The sequence below is a fragment of the Pelophylax lessonae genome (genome assembly GCF_965119305.1).
Source record: "Pelophylax lessonae genome assembly, chromosome: 4".
NCBI classification, from domain to species: domain Eukaryota; kingdom Metazoa; phylum Chordata; class Amphibia; order Anura; family Ranidae; genus Pelophylax; species Pelophylax lessonae.
Genome location: NC_138771.1, coordinates 601586821 through 601600630, shown reverse-complemented (window position 1 = coordinate 601600630; position 13810 = coordinate 601586821). Strand labels below are relative to the sequence as shown.

Here is a 13810-nt window from a genome sequence, read left to right as displayed (position 1 = left end):
TCTTCAGGGTTCTAACTTGGCACCCCCTTTCTCACTTGCTGTGTGCACTGACACCTGTCCACTGACTCTCCACTGGAGTGCTCCCCTTCCTGGGCAGACCCCTGGCAAGCTTCCCGGTACTCACGGACACTGTTTTTCCCAAGGTTGTTCTGCCTCCAACTCCACTTGTCAGCTTCCTGGACCTCCTGGCTCAGCACCACACTCTTGGCTCACTAGGCCAACCGCCTGTGAGCACCTTCCACAACAGACAGGAGGAGAGACAGCCATCACCCTCCTCCTGGGACCTGGCTTTCCGTCCAAAGACACCCTGTCACATGTGCGCTCTGCTTTTATAACATATCCCAGGATGCACCACTGTTTGTGCCAACCCACTGGGATAATCATAAAAGCCTGTGAGTCACTGGCTGGGTTTCCTCCACTGTCCAACAGGCTCCCCAATTGGATACAGTGGGGACAGCCCAGATGAATCACACCCTGAGCACATGTAACAGGCCTAGCTACTGATCAGGCACCCCTAATAAGCAGATGGAAGCAGAATATGATTTACCTGCTACTCCAATGTTAAGCAGGCAGAGCAAACGACTCTCCCTGCCTAGCACCTATTTAGGAGGGTGCTACATCTGCATTGCTCAGCCACACTGTTTTTAGCAAATGTCATCATGCACTGACTGGGGTTCATTCTTCTTGTCCCTCCATTCTCTGTATAGTTACCAACAGCAGGGCTACTGTTATAAATCACGGGGCCCCGTACAGCGTACCTGGCAGGGCCCCTCCGAATATGTCAAGACAATATTTTCACAAAAAATACACTAAAATCATCATTCGCAGACACAAACATAACAGAGAATCTGTGTGAATTAGCCCTTTTTATTTATTTTTTTTTTTACATTTTTTTTTTAAAGTTCAAAATGTTTACAATTATTTTATTTTACAATTTTTTTATTACAGTGTTTACTTATTTTTTTTTTTACAGTTTGTTATTTTATTTACAGGAGACAGGGAAGCCTACAGCGCTGCGGGAGGGAGGGGAGGAGGGACAGGACAGCGAAAGGGGGGCACACGGGTAGGGGGGGTTCAGGAGCAGGCAGAACATTGAAGGGGATCGGTGTCAGAGAAGCAACTGCAGGAATGATGCCCTGAGTCTGTGGCTCTCCGTGCAGCAGCTGAAAGCTGGCAGGGTGGGGGGAGAAACTGGCTTTCAGCTGCTGCAGAGAGCCGCACAAGGCTTCCTTCTGTAATTTCCCTTCCTCCTGAACGCACCGATTCCCAATGCTGTTGGGCCCCCTATCAGCGGCCCTGACCAACAGTCCCTATGTTCCTGGGATTTCAGGAATTGTCCCTGGATATTTCTTTCTCAACAAAATGTTCCTGCTTGGATTTTAAAGAGCTTTGGGCAAACATAAAATAACACCAACTCATGCAGTTATGTATTCATAGTTTCCTGTTTTTGGGCAGTTTATATTTTGCCTTTCCTGGTTCTTCCCTCCCCCCCCCCCCTTAATCAATATGCTAACAAAATTATTAAATATAACCTTTCTATTTTAATTACATTAATTATTTACTTTACCTTTATTGAGCTGGTAATGTCACCACTGGATCTGTGAGCTTGAGCTTATCTATGCAATGCAGACAGATGGAGGCTGGTGGGAGGGACCAGCAGGGTGCTGTATATAGCCAGTGTCATCTTAAGAGCATTATAGGCCCCCGGGTAATGCAGTGCACTGGGGCCCCGCCTACACAATCACCCATGAGAATAAAAATGCAAATTATCAATAAGGCGATATTTATTGGTACAGCAGTGCCAGGCTAATGACAGCTTACAAGTTCTGCCGCTGAGTGTGGTGAACATGGACGGGAGCTAGACTGTCTTGTGTGTGCCTGTGCCCGTGGAGGTGGACAGGCATGCCTGCAGTTGTGGGCTCCCCTTCCACGCCCCCAGTGGCCTGACAGCAGCGCAGGGCGACAGGCGCTTGCCACCTGCTAAGTTCAGCGGCAGGATGCACACGGGAATCGGGACTAATGCTTGGCTGGGGCTGGGTCACTGGGCAGTTGGGGCCCCCCGGGCAAGTGGGGCCCCCGGGCAACTGCCCAGCGTGCCCATTCGGTAAGACAGCCCTGTATATAGCTTCTCAAAAATATCACAGCACCCTGCATCAGTACTTCTAAGAGTCGGTTCACACCGCGGCAACTCAAAGTCGCCCCGACTTTGAAGTCGCCCGTGCAGCACGACTTCATCGCGGCTTGCAAATGACTTCTCATAATAGAAGTCAATGCAAGTCGCTCCGACTTCGCCCAAAAGTAGTGCAGGAACCTTTTTCTAAGTCAGAGCGACTTGAGTCGCTCTGATTAGAATGGTTCCATTGCACAGCATGGAGCGCTACTTGTCAGGCGACCAAGTCGCCTGACAAGTTGGAGTAGTGTGACCCGGCTCTTACTCATGATGCAAAGAGTAGGCTGAGTCTGTGGAGGAGTTATATTGGGAGAGTGGGCTTTCCCAGGCACACTGTATTTGTATGCAGACTGGCCTAGGTAATTCCCTCAAGTATTACTGAGCCTTCATGATTGAAAAAACGACAGTCAAATGAATGAAAGGGTTGGGCCAGGGACAGTGACGCTGAGAAGGAAAGGGCTAGGTGATGCAGGACATCCCCCAGCCAGAAAGTGAAGCCGGCTGTACCTGATGTGCTGCAGCTTCTATTGCACCGTGTGAGAAGCTCACAGTGTGCAGTTAAATCAGAATAAGCAATTTCCATACAGGAGAGGCCTGTATAACTGGGCAAGACTGAATGTAAGGTTGAAGTTCAGATTTAAATCAGCACTAGAATTACATTTTTTTTAAAAATGTGACAATTGCAATGTGCACAATCATTTTTAAAATGTACAGTCTTCTACCATGTACATTCTCTGCATACCTCGGTCCCGGGAAGAATGAACTCCCATGTGCATTTCAATGCCAATCAAGGCGGCTGTTAGGGTGCAGGTGGTAGCCTGAAAGCAGAGGAAGACCCATCGTTTGTCAGAGGGTGGAGCTTAGACGGGAACCCCCCAAGGAAAGTTGCACAGGCTAGCCTGAGGTGCGGAGTCTAAGTATCCACCGGTTTTCGCCAGAGCCTCTAGTGGTGAGGATGGACTTTCGCTGCGTGTGAATACCAGGTCGCAGTCCTCAGGGTCGCCGCACCAAGGGGAAACCAGTCAGGGTCCAAAGGCAGATAAGCAGACAAGGAAGATCTGAGAGAATGATCAAACAAGCCGGGGTCAGGACGGGCAGCAGGTCAACGAGGTCAGGAACAAGCCAAAGGTCAAACGGGTATCAAGCAGGTAACAGGGCGCAGGTTTCAGGAACACCGGAGGAGCTGTAGACAAGACAGCAAAGTGCCAGTGCCCCAGCTGCCTTAAAATAGGCCTTTCTTGGCGCCAAAACGCCAGGTCAACACCACTATGCGCATGCGCGAACGCATAGCGTACGTGGGGTCACGCACATCGCACATGCGCATTAGCCATAGTTAATGTAGAGAATGGCTCATGCATGCGCGAACGCCAATTGCGCCTTCTAACAGCGGCTGAAGACCCTGGACCTGGAAGAAGCCAGGGAAAAGAAGGAAGCTTGCTGACGTCTCAGCACTGGAACAGTGGTGAGTATTTATGGATTTTAGTTCAGCTTTAACCACTTAAGCCCCGGAAGATTTTACCCCCTTCCTGACCAGGGCCTATTTTGCGATTTGGCACTGCGTGATTTTAACGAATTTGACGTCCTTTTTTTCCCACAAACAGAGCTTTCTTTTGGTGGTATTTGATCACCTGTGCGATTTTTTGATCATGCGCTATAAACAAAAAAAGAGCGTAAATTTTGCAAAATAACAATATTTTTCAAATTTTTTTATATGAAATTCCCAAAAAAAATGTAAAAATCAAAATTTTTTAACATTTTCGGCCAATTTGTTTTATGCTACCTATGTTTGGTAGAAAAAAAATCGCAAAAAGCGTATTTTGATTGGTTTGTGCTAAAGTTATCGCGTTTACTAACAAAGGGAAAGATTTTTGTCATTTTTGTTGTTTTTTTTTAACGCGTAATGGCGGAGATCTGCGATTTTTTTTGCGGTACTGCAACATTGCGGCGGACAGATCTTGACTGACATTTTTGACACTTTTGGGGTTACCAGTGACATTTCTACAGTAATCAGTGTTACTGTAAAGATACACTGGCAGTGAATGGGTTAACTTTTTTTTAGAGGGAGGGGTTATGTGTGTCCCTAGGGGCGTGATTCTAACTGTGATTGGCTGTGGCTTGAGCTGTAGGAACAGTGATCAAAGGTCCTACATAGTAGAACCGTATGATCACTGTTTTCTACACAGGGGAGAATGACAGGCGGCTTGTTTACATCAGCCGCCTGACTTTCTCCCTTTCCACCGACGATTGCCGAGTGACCGGTGGACATCGGGTCCGCCGGTCACACGCGCGGGGGGGGTCCGTGGCCACGCGGAAGCGCGCCTCCGGGGGGGCGCGCTCGCTCCCTAGACCCTCACAGGCTAGCGACGTAGATCTACGTCACTCTGCCTGTGAGGGGCTGACTGCCGACGTAAATAGTCGTGCGGCAGTCAGCAAGTGGTTAAGTTAAAAAGCTAGTATTTCTATAACATCTCTATTAACATCTCAAAAAGTTGGGAGTTATGTCACTGTGGAAACTAGGGCTAAATCTTGCACATTGTGTAAAAAGGCTGTTTGATCCTGTCTCTCATTCTCCCCTCCACAGTCCCCAAACCACACTCTGATAGAACAGAACTTTGGAGGCAAGCTGCACATGCTCAGTTTGGTGTGCATTGCTAGTTTTTTTTTCTTGGTAAAGTGCATGTGATCAGCACAGGGCCAATCAGCACTGTCCAAGAAGAGGGTCAGGGGTCATGCAGCCTCATAGGACAGTCAGAGGAGAATGAAAACTCATCCCACAAGCTTTAACCAGACACTGATAGAAGTCACAAGACTACTGTAACTGCTGATGAGAAAAGGTATTTAGGAATTTTCTATTTACTAAAAGTATTGCATTTTCATGTTCTGTGTCCTGTGGGAGACCAGATATGGTGACTGCAGGATCCTGGGTTTAGCAACACTTTAACTAGTAAATATGAAAATACAATACAAGGTTGGTCTTCCATATGATTGGCCCACCATAAATTCCAAAAACATCCAATTTTTTGTCAGGTTGGGCTAAAGCTCAAACACACGAGTGGCTTGGCCCCTGTGCTTCAAATCCTGGTGTTTTCTGGTGCCCAGGAGGCACAGGTGCAGCATCCAGCCCTGAGGCTCCGATGGCAGAACGCTTCATACTTCATTAGTAAACAAACCTCAGTACCTCTAGTCTACAGCTGTCCAAACAGGCAGACCAGGCTGCTTGAGGTACCTCCCCCATTGAAGGTCTGAACAGTATATTTCTTTGCCTTGAAATCTGGGGACAATCCACATGTGGACAGATTATTCACAGAGAAGGTCTAAAAAGGTCTTTATCTCTAGATCCCTGATGCCCTTCCCTTGCACCTGGCAGATCCCAACTCCTTGGTCGTGATGGCGCAGTGCCTGGACCGACACCCAGCTCAGGCTCTCCCTGATGCCCTACCCTTGGCTTGGGTACCACATGTAGCCAATTGACACTTTTATTTGTGCAGTCCTCAGGCCCCCCTGTAATGGCAGTAATCTCTAGCAGTCTCATGTAATATGCCCCAGCATATGACTGTCACCTGAGGCATATCCTAAATCTGCAACAACACCTATAGCATGTGATCACATGAAATCTTGGAAAGCTGCTCTAAGCTGGAGGATAACAGATGTCCGTACCGGTATTAAAGGAGATGTACAGCCAAAGCTGGTTTGGCTGTACATCTCCTATGGATCACAGGAGTGCAATTCATTCTGCACTCCTGTGATCCGTTTTCAGCAGAGAGCAGTCTGAAGTCCACTCTCTGCTGAGGTCACAGAAGTCGGTCAAGGCACCGCGCCATCACGACCACAGAGTTGGGATCCGCCAGGTGCCTGGACCGACACCCGGCTCTGGCTCTCAGCGAGCCGCTGAGAGCCTTAGCCGGCCACTCCCATCCCCCTCCACAGCCCAGCAATCCAATGAGCGAGGAGAGGAGGAGGCAGAGCGGAGAGCTACTGACTGAAAGTCTTTATGCTCTATATAAAGATGGCCTAGGCTATAAGAAGATTGCCAGAACCCTGAAACTGAGCTGCAGCACTGTGGCCAAGACCATACAGCAGTTTAACAGGACATGTTCCACTCAGAACAGACCTCGCCATGGTCGACCAAAGTAGTTGAGTGCATGTGCTCAGCGTTATATCCAGAGGTTGTCTTTGGGAAATAGACGTATGAGTGCTGCCACCATTGCTGCAGAGATTGAGGGGGAGCGGGGTCAGCCTGTCAGTGCTCAGACCACTCAGCACACTGCATTAAATTGGTCTGCATGGCTGTCGTCCCAGAAGAAAACCTCTTCTAAAAATGATGCACAAGAAAGCCTGCAAACAGTTTGCTGAAGACAAGCAGACTAAGGACATGGATTAATGGAACCATGTCCTGTGGTCTGATGAGACTAGCATAAACCTGTTTGGTTCAGATGGTGCCAAGCGTGTGTGGCGGCAACCCTTGTGAACATCTTTTGGGCATCCACAAACGGAAGGTGGAGGAGCGCAAGGACTCTAACATCCACCAGCTCTGTGATGTCGTCATGAAGAAGTGGAAGAGGACTCCAGTGGCAACCTGTGAAGCTCTGGTGAACTCCATGCCCAAGAGGGTTAAGGCAGTGCTGGAAAATAATGGTGACCACACAAAATATTGACACTTTGGGCCCAATTTGGACATTGGACACACTTAGGGGTGTACTCACTTTGTGTTGCCAGCAGTTTAGACATTAATGGCTGTGTGTTGAGTTATTTTGAGGGGACAGCAAATTTACACTGTTATACAAGCTGTACACTCACTACCTTACATTGTAGCAAAGTGTCATTTCTTCAGTGCTGTCACATGAAAAGATATAATAAAAGGGGTGTACTCACTTTTGTGAGATACTGTATGTGTGTCGGATTCTTGGTCCCCTGCAGAGCTCTGTGGTTTCTCCTGTCAATCCCTACCTCAGTATGGCACACATGGTCAAAGGGTGTGTAGCACCCTCCTATGTAGGTGCGTCTTTCTGCTTACCAGAGAGATTACCAGGTACATTTATGTTGCTCTCTGTGTTGCTCGGGAGCGGGATCTATTAGTGAGGTCTGCTCATGGTGCTCAGGCACAGCTCAGCTTGTCTGAAATGTTTCACACTAGTCCAATAGGAAGGCATATTGGACAGTGGGAGGAAACCTGCAGAGTGAGTGCACAGGCATTTGTTACAGCCCTGGTGATTGGCAGAGGAAAGAGCCTCAGTGCATGCTGGGTAACTGTATAAATGCCAAGGGCACATGTGCTCAGGGTCTTTCAGCTGGAGAGTGGGGTCCCAGGGGGTGGGAGCGGCTGCCCCTCCTCTTTAGAAGCTGCAATGTGGCTTTAGGGGGTCGACATGGGGGCCTGAAAGTCAGAGAAAAACTGAACCCAGAGGTCCTGCAGAACTGACTGGAAGGGAAACACTGGAAAAGATCTGATTCTGCCTACAGGGAGTACAGATCTGTGCCAGGGGGGCCTGTTCTGAGAGGGCCATCCCCTTCTGCTAGAAGAGTCAGTGGACGCAGTGACATCTTAAGAGCATTAAAGGGCCCTGGGCAATGCAGTGCACTGGGGCCCCGCCTACACAATCACCCACGAGAATGAAAATGCAAGTTATCGATAAGGTGATATTTATTGGTACAGCAGTGCCAGGCTAATGACAGCTTCCAAGTTGGGCGGAAGTCAGACTCGGCTGTCCTGTGTGTTCCTGTTCCTGTGGCGGTGGAAGGCATTCCTGCAGTTGTGGGCTCCCCCTCCACGCCCCAAGTGGCCTGACAGAAGCGCAGGGCTGACAGGCGCTTGCCATCTGCTATATTTGGCGGCGGGATGCACACGGGAATCGGGACTAATGCTTGGCTGGGGCTGGGTCGCTGGGCAGGTAAGCCCCCCGGGCAAGTGGGGCCCCCGGGCAACTGCCCAGCGTGCCCATTCGGTAAGATGGCCCTGAGTGGATGGGTGTCAGGCAAAGGGATGCTAGAGGGTATCCTGAAGATTATGTAGTTGCATTAAGTCTACTGCTATAGAGAGCAAGATGACTTCCTTCTTCTATACAAGTGGCAGTATGGTAAAAGCAGTGTGTCTACTTCCACAATAACCTGGTGAGGCCAAGTGAGAGTTGTCCTTATCTACTGTGAATAGTTCAGTTGGAGTATCCCACTATTCCCTTCTTCCATCCAAGTTCCACAATAAATACAAAACCAAATTCTCTGGACTGTTTATTGAATAAGAAGCAACTGGGAGTAAAGATGGATGTGTGGAAAGTCCCTTAGTGACTGTCTGCAGGTAATCAGAGGGAGCCAAGAAGTCATCACACAGCAAAGCCCTATGGGGACACTGCTACAGGTGGAACCACAGCATTCAGCAGAGAATAAAGAATCTGACACACAGGGAAGTGTCAGATACAGAAGGTTCAGATACAGAAAATTCTTTGACAGTGGAAGAGATCATAGACTGGCAGTGCATGCATTGAGACGGGTAAGTATTTACTGTATTGTTTTACAAACCCCGGATTGTTACATTTTATTTTTTTAGTTGTGTTAAAATAGAACTATGGTAAATGGAAAAAATGACATACAGTATATGATGCAATCTGTCAATAGTAATAACACAGCATTTATTGTATATCTTAGTTCCCCATAACATCATTGAATCTGTTGATTCTGGCAGCAGATATGTTAAAAAAGAGGAAGTTCCGCTTGTTTGTACTCTACCCCCCCTCCCCCCCTCCACTGCCACATTTGGCACTTTTTGGTGGGGAGCGGATACCTGGTTTTGACCAGTCCGAACTGAGCCAGAACTTCGGCCCCCCCTCCTTCCCCTGCAGTCCTCTTGGACACATCACAGGTCCCAGAAGACTACAGGACCATTTAAAAGGCGCAGCACGACTCGCGCATGCGCAGTAGGAAACAGGCTGTGAATCTGCAAGACTTTACTTCCTGTTTCCTTTACTAGAGATGCCAGCGCCTGGACCCGAGACAGATTGAAGAATCGGCTCGGGTGAGGACATTGCAATATCCCTGGACAGGTAAGTGTCCTTATGTTTAACCACTTAAGCCCCGGAAGATTTTACCCCCTTCCTGACCAGGGCCTATTTTGTGACTTTAACGGACAATTGCGCGGTCGTGCGATGCTGTACCTAAACGAATTTGGCGTCCTTTTTTCCTCACAAACAGAGCTTTCTTTTGGTGGTATTTTATCACCTGTGCGATTTTTTGATAATGCACTATAAACAAAAAAAGAGCATCAATTTTGCATAAATAACAATATTTTTCACATTTTTTTATATGAAATTCCCCCAAAAAAATGTAAAAATCAAAATTTTTTAACATTTTAGGCCAATTTTTTTTACCATATGTTCGGTAAAAAAAAAGCGCAAAAAGTGTATTTTGATTGGTTTGCGCAAAAGTTATTGCGTTTACTAACAAAGGGAAAGATTTTTGTCATTTTTGTTGTTTGTTTTTTTAATGCGTAATGGTGGCGATCTGCGATTTTTTTTGCGGGACTGCGACATTGCGGCGGACAGATCGGACCCTTGACTGACATTTTTTACACTTTTGGGGTTACCAGTGACATTACTACAGTAATCAGTGCTATACATATGCACTGTTACTGTAAAAATGACACTGGCAGTGAAGGAGTTAACTGTATTGGAGAGGGAGGGGTTAAGTGTGTCCTTAGAAGTGTTTCCTTCTAACTGTGATTGGCTGTGGCTTGCTGTGTAAGAACAGTGATCAACGGTCCTACATAGTAGAACCGTTTGATCACCATTCATACACAGGGAGAACTGACAGGCGGCTTTGTTTACACTAGCCGCCTGCCTTTCTCCCGCTGTCACGGACGATCGCGCGGGGGGGGTCCGTGACCGAGCGGGAGCGCGCATCCGGTGGCGCGCGCTCGCTACCAAACCCCTTACAGGCTAGCGGCGTAGCCCTACGTCGCTCTGCCTGTGAGGGGCTGACTGCCGACGTAAATAGTCGTGCGGCAGTCGGCAAGCGGTTAAAGGAATACTGTACTGTAATATTGTAGCTGCTGACTTTTAATTTTCTCTGAATGAGCCTGGAGCCCCTCTTTCATTTTCAACTTCGTTCAGCAAGATGTGTTGTCATCCTGTGGACCTGTCGTTTTAGACATTTAGCAAGAGTAGCACCCTTGTCAACAAACAAATTAGATCTCAACTATAGCTAACACTTTTTTTAAACAGTTAGAACCACAGTTCTTTTGAAAAAAAGGCTAAACCCAATAAATAAAAGGTGACTGCTGTAAGCACCCCCTGGCAGTGTTATATGGTTTCCATGGTTACATTTCTAAACCCCATAGGGCTTTTTTTACATGCAAAGTTTTACAGGCGGCACCACCTGTCAAATGCGTCCATTAAGGTCGAAGAAAACGCTTGGCTCACTATTGTGTTGCAGTAATTTAACATGAATTTTCCCTGGGATTAAAAAAAAAAAAAAAAAAAAAGATATTCAGGAGGCCACAGGATCACCTTTTGAACTCCTGGCGAGTGCTGCTCTATCACCTTCTGAAAAGCAATCTATTCCATTCTGCTTTTCAGATGGCAGTAGCCTCCCATGCAAAAGATCTCATACAGTTACCAGAACACTATAATGTTCAGTAAAGTGAGCCTATTGGGTTTGTTTACAGCAGCCAGAACACTAAGACATATGTGCACTGGTGTGTCTTGTATAGGAGCAGTGAAGGGCTGCTCCTGTTTACTTTTTGCTCTTTTTTTCTACTGTATTCAACTCTATTCATCGCAGTGCGACATTCAGGGGTGCAGTGACATGCAGTGAGGTGCAGTGCATTGCAAAAAAGCAGCATATCTGCATATTTACACAATGCAGTACAACTCTCCCCAATGTGGCATAATGGTGTGAACAATTGCTTTCTATGTGCACTTGTGTTCAGCCTGCGCTCATCTATGCAGAATAACAACTCAATGGACATGGTATGAGCGAGCCCTTCAGCAAGGATTGGACCAATTTTGATCCATGCTCCACCCCTTTTCTACAATGTCATGAAGGGGAGGGGCTTAGTCATTATACTTATTTTGAGTATTTATTTTTAAAGAGCAACCAGCAGCATTTATTTGTAAAGCATTTGTAAAAAAATGATCCTGTTCCCTTAAAGCATGGTATACAACACAGTGCTTGTGCTGTGTAATTTGGCCCCTTCTATCACCTAAAATACCTGGCTGATCCTGCCTGGCTATGTCCTCCCCTCTGTAAACTGACCACCATATACCATGGCTGCTGAGCCTTGACACTGTGGTCAGTTTATGTGCCTCCTTCATCCGCAGCCATCCTGTCCTCTCTCCCCCCTCCCTCCCTGCCTGTCTGCTCCTGTGTCAGTGACCGATCCCCCCTCCCCTCCAGCTGCCGTAGTTTCATTTAAAGTTTCATATCCGGTCTACAGTGTGTTTAATAATCCTGTGTGCCCCTGTGTCTGTGTTTTATAAAAATAAGCCATTCTTTACAAGTCTTCAGAGCGTCACTCGCCACTCACGTGACCCACCGCCTCTCTCCTCCTCTCAGCCTCTCCACCTCCCCTCCTATTCCCCTCCCAACTTACATCAGTGAGGAATCCTCGGCCCTGCCCGCTGCAGGGAGCTGTCAGACAGGGAGAGGAGAGAGCCGACGGGTCATGTGAGTGGCGCTCAGCCCTTTGAAAACTGGGAAAGAACGGCTTATTTTTTTTAAAAACAGACATCGGGGCACACAGGATTATAAAACAGACCAGACAGGATGGTATAAAGTGGCTTAACAATCACTTTAAAGGGGGAAATTGAGATTCTAGGGAGGGGCGTTTGCCCCCCCCCTTGCCCCTACCTGCGGACGCCCATGATCTGAAGCCCACTCATTGCTCCTTCCGGGATACGGCACTGCTGGCTACCCAGCATGCACCTCCTGATCTCGCGCATGTCCATATTGTACAGAGTGTGGCGCTTATCTCCCCCTTGCATTGTGTCATTACCTATTAGGAAATACTGCAATGCTACAAGCGGAGGATGCCCATTGACCCCTGAACTGATGACACTCATATCCCAGGAGCCAATGGGCAAGTGGAAATGACATACCTCCCTGCGGCAAGGTACAGCGGTGCATTCGCCTTCAAAACAAGGTACTTAGATTACAGGGAGAAAAAAGTGTCCACGGAAAAACAGTACAGTGATCACAAACAGCGCCAGGTTTCAAAAGTGGGCAGAACTCTGCTTTGATTGCACTCGGCTTGTCACAAAGTGCCCCCCAACACGTTTCAGAATTTTAGGAACTATGTATTATGCCCCCCCACCTAATCTTCCAGTACATAGAGAAAAATCCTTCCAGATCTCTGCTCACCTTGTGTTCTCAGATCCTTCTACCCTGATGTGCACACAGACAGAGAGCTAACAATGGCAATCACAAGACTTTCTGAGAATTAATAGAGAACTGTGATCACTGACTTGTATAAAGAAGACCTTTGTACAGATAAGTGACAGTGAGCAGGGGAATTGTGGCATTCAGGGGTGGGGTAATAATAAGACTGGGGTACTTACCAGGTGGCTGGGGGCTCCGTTACCTCCGGTGTGTGATCCTCTGACAGGTTGGACCTCTCTGGAGTCTGTGACTCACTCAGATTTCTCCTGGAGACTGAACTGTACTGAACACCTGAGTCAGAACTCCTGGGAGCTCCCTGCTGGGAGGAACGGTGTATACATCAGTGAATGTGTACGCATCAGAGAAACATTTCATGTTAGATGTATGAAGCCCTCCGCTCTGTGCTGTGCATGATTTTAAAGTGTTCTTATTTTAATCACTTTAAGACCGGAAGATTTTGCTGCTTAATGACCAGGCCCTATTTTGCGATTCGGCACTGCGTTATTTTAACAGACAATTGCGCGGTCGTGCGACGCTGTACCCAAACAAAATTTACTTCCTTTTTTCCCACAAATAGAGCTTTCTTTTGGTGGTATTTGATCACCTGTGCGACTTTTATTGTTTGCGCTATAAACAAAAAAAGAGCGACAATTCTGAAAAAAAAAAAAAACAATATTTTTCACATTCTTATATGACATTCTCAAAAAAAAAAAAAAAATGTAAAAATCAGAATTTTTTAACATTTTAGACCAATTTGTTTTCTGCTACATATTTTTGTTTAAAAAAATTGCAATAAGTGTATTTTGATTGGTTTGCGCAACAGTTATCGCGTCTACTAACTACGAGAAAGATTTATGTCATTTTTTATTGTTTTTTTTTTTTTTTTACTAGTAATGGCGGCGATCTGCGATTTTTTTTGTGGGACTGGGACATTGCGGCGGACAGATCGGACCCCTAACTGACATTTTTGACACTTTTGGGGGTACCAGTTACATTACTACAGTAATCAGTGCTAAAAATATGCACTGTTACTGTAATAATGACATTAACAGGGAAGGGGGTTAACCCTGTTGGTGATCAAGGGGTTAAATGTAAGCCTATGGGAGTGATTCTAACTGTGGGGGGGTTGGGCTTTTGAAATTATCATAGAGACATGCGATCCTATATAGCAGGATCGTATGGTCTCTGTGATCATCCGAGGGAGAAGGACGGATGGCTGTGTTTACATCAGCCGTCCGTCCTTCTCTGTCAGCGGGGAAAGATTGAGAGTGTCAG

General features: G+C 47.0%; 1 protein-coding gene across 2 annotated transcripts in view; it reads right to left on the bottom strand.

The window, feature by feature from the left end:
• TSPAN16 (tetraspanin 16) overlaps window positions 1–12871 on the bottom strand; it is a 48817-nt gene extending 35946 nt beyond the window's left edge. Inside the window, exons 1-2 of one of the 2 annotated variants that reach the window (XM_082257012.1) lie at window positions 12715–12871; window positions 12518–12589 (exon numbers count right to left, since the gene is read on the bottom strand). The gene's annotated coding sequence lies outside the window, so the exon portion shown is untranslated. The remainder of the gene's footprint in view (window positions 1–12517; window positions 12590–12714) is intronic. The other variant, XM_082257013.1, reaches the window with a different exon arrangement.
• Between the last annotated feature and the right edge of the window lie 939 nt (window positions 12872–13810).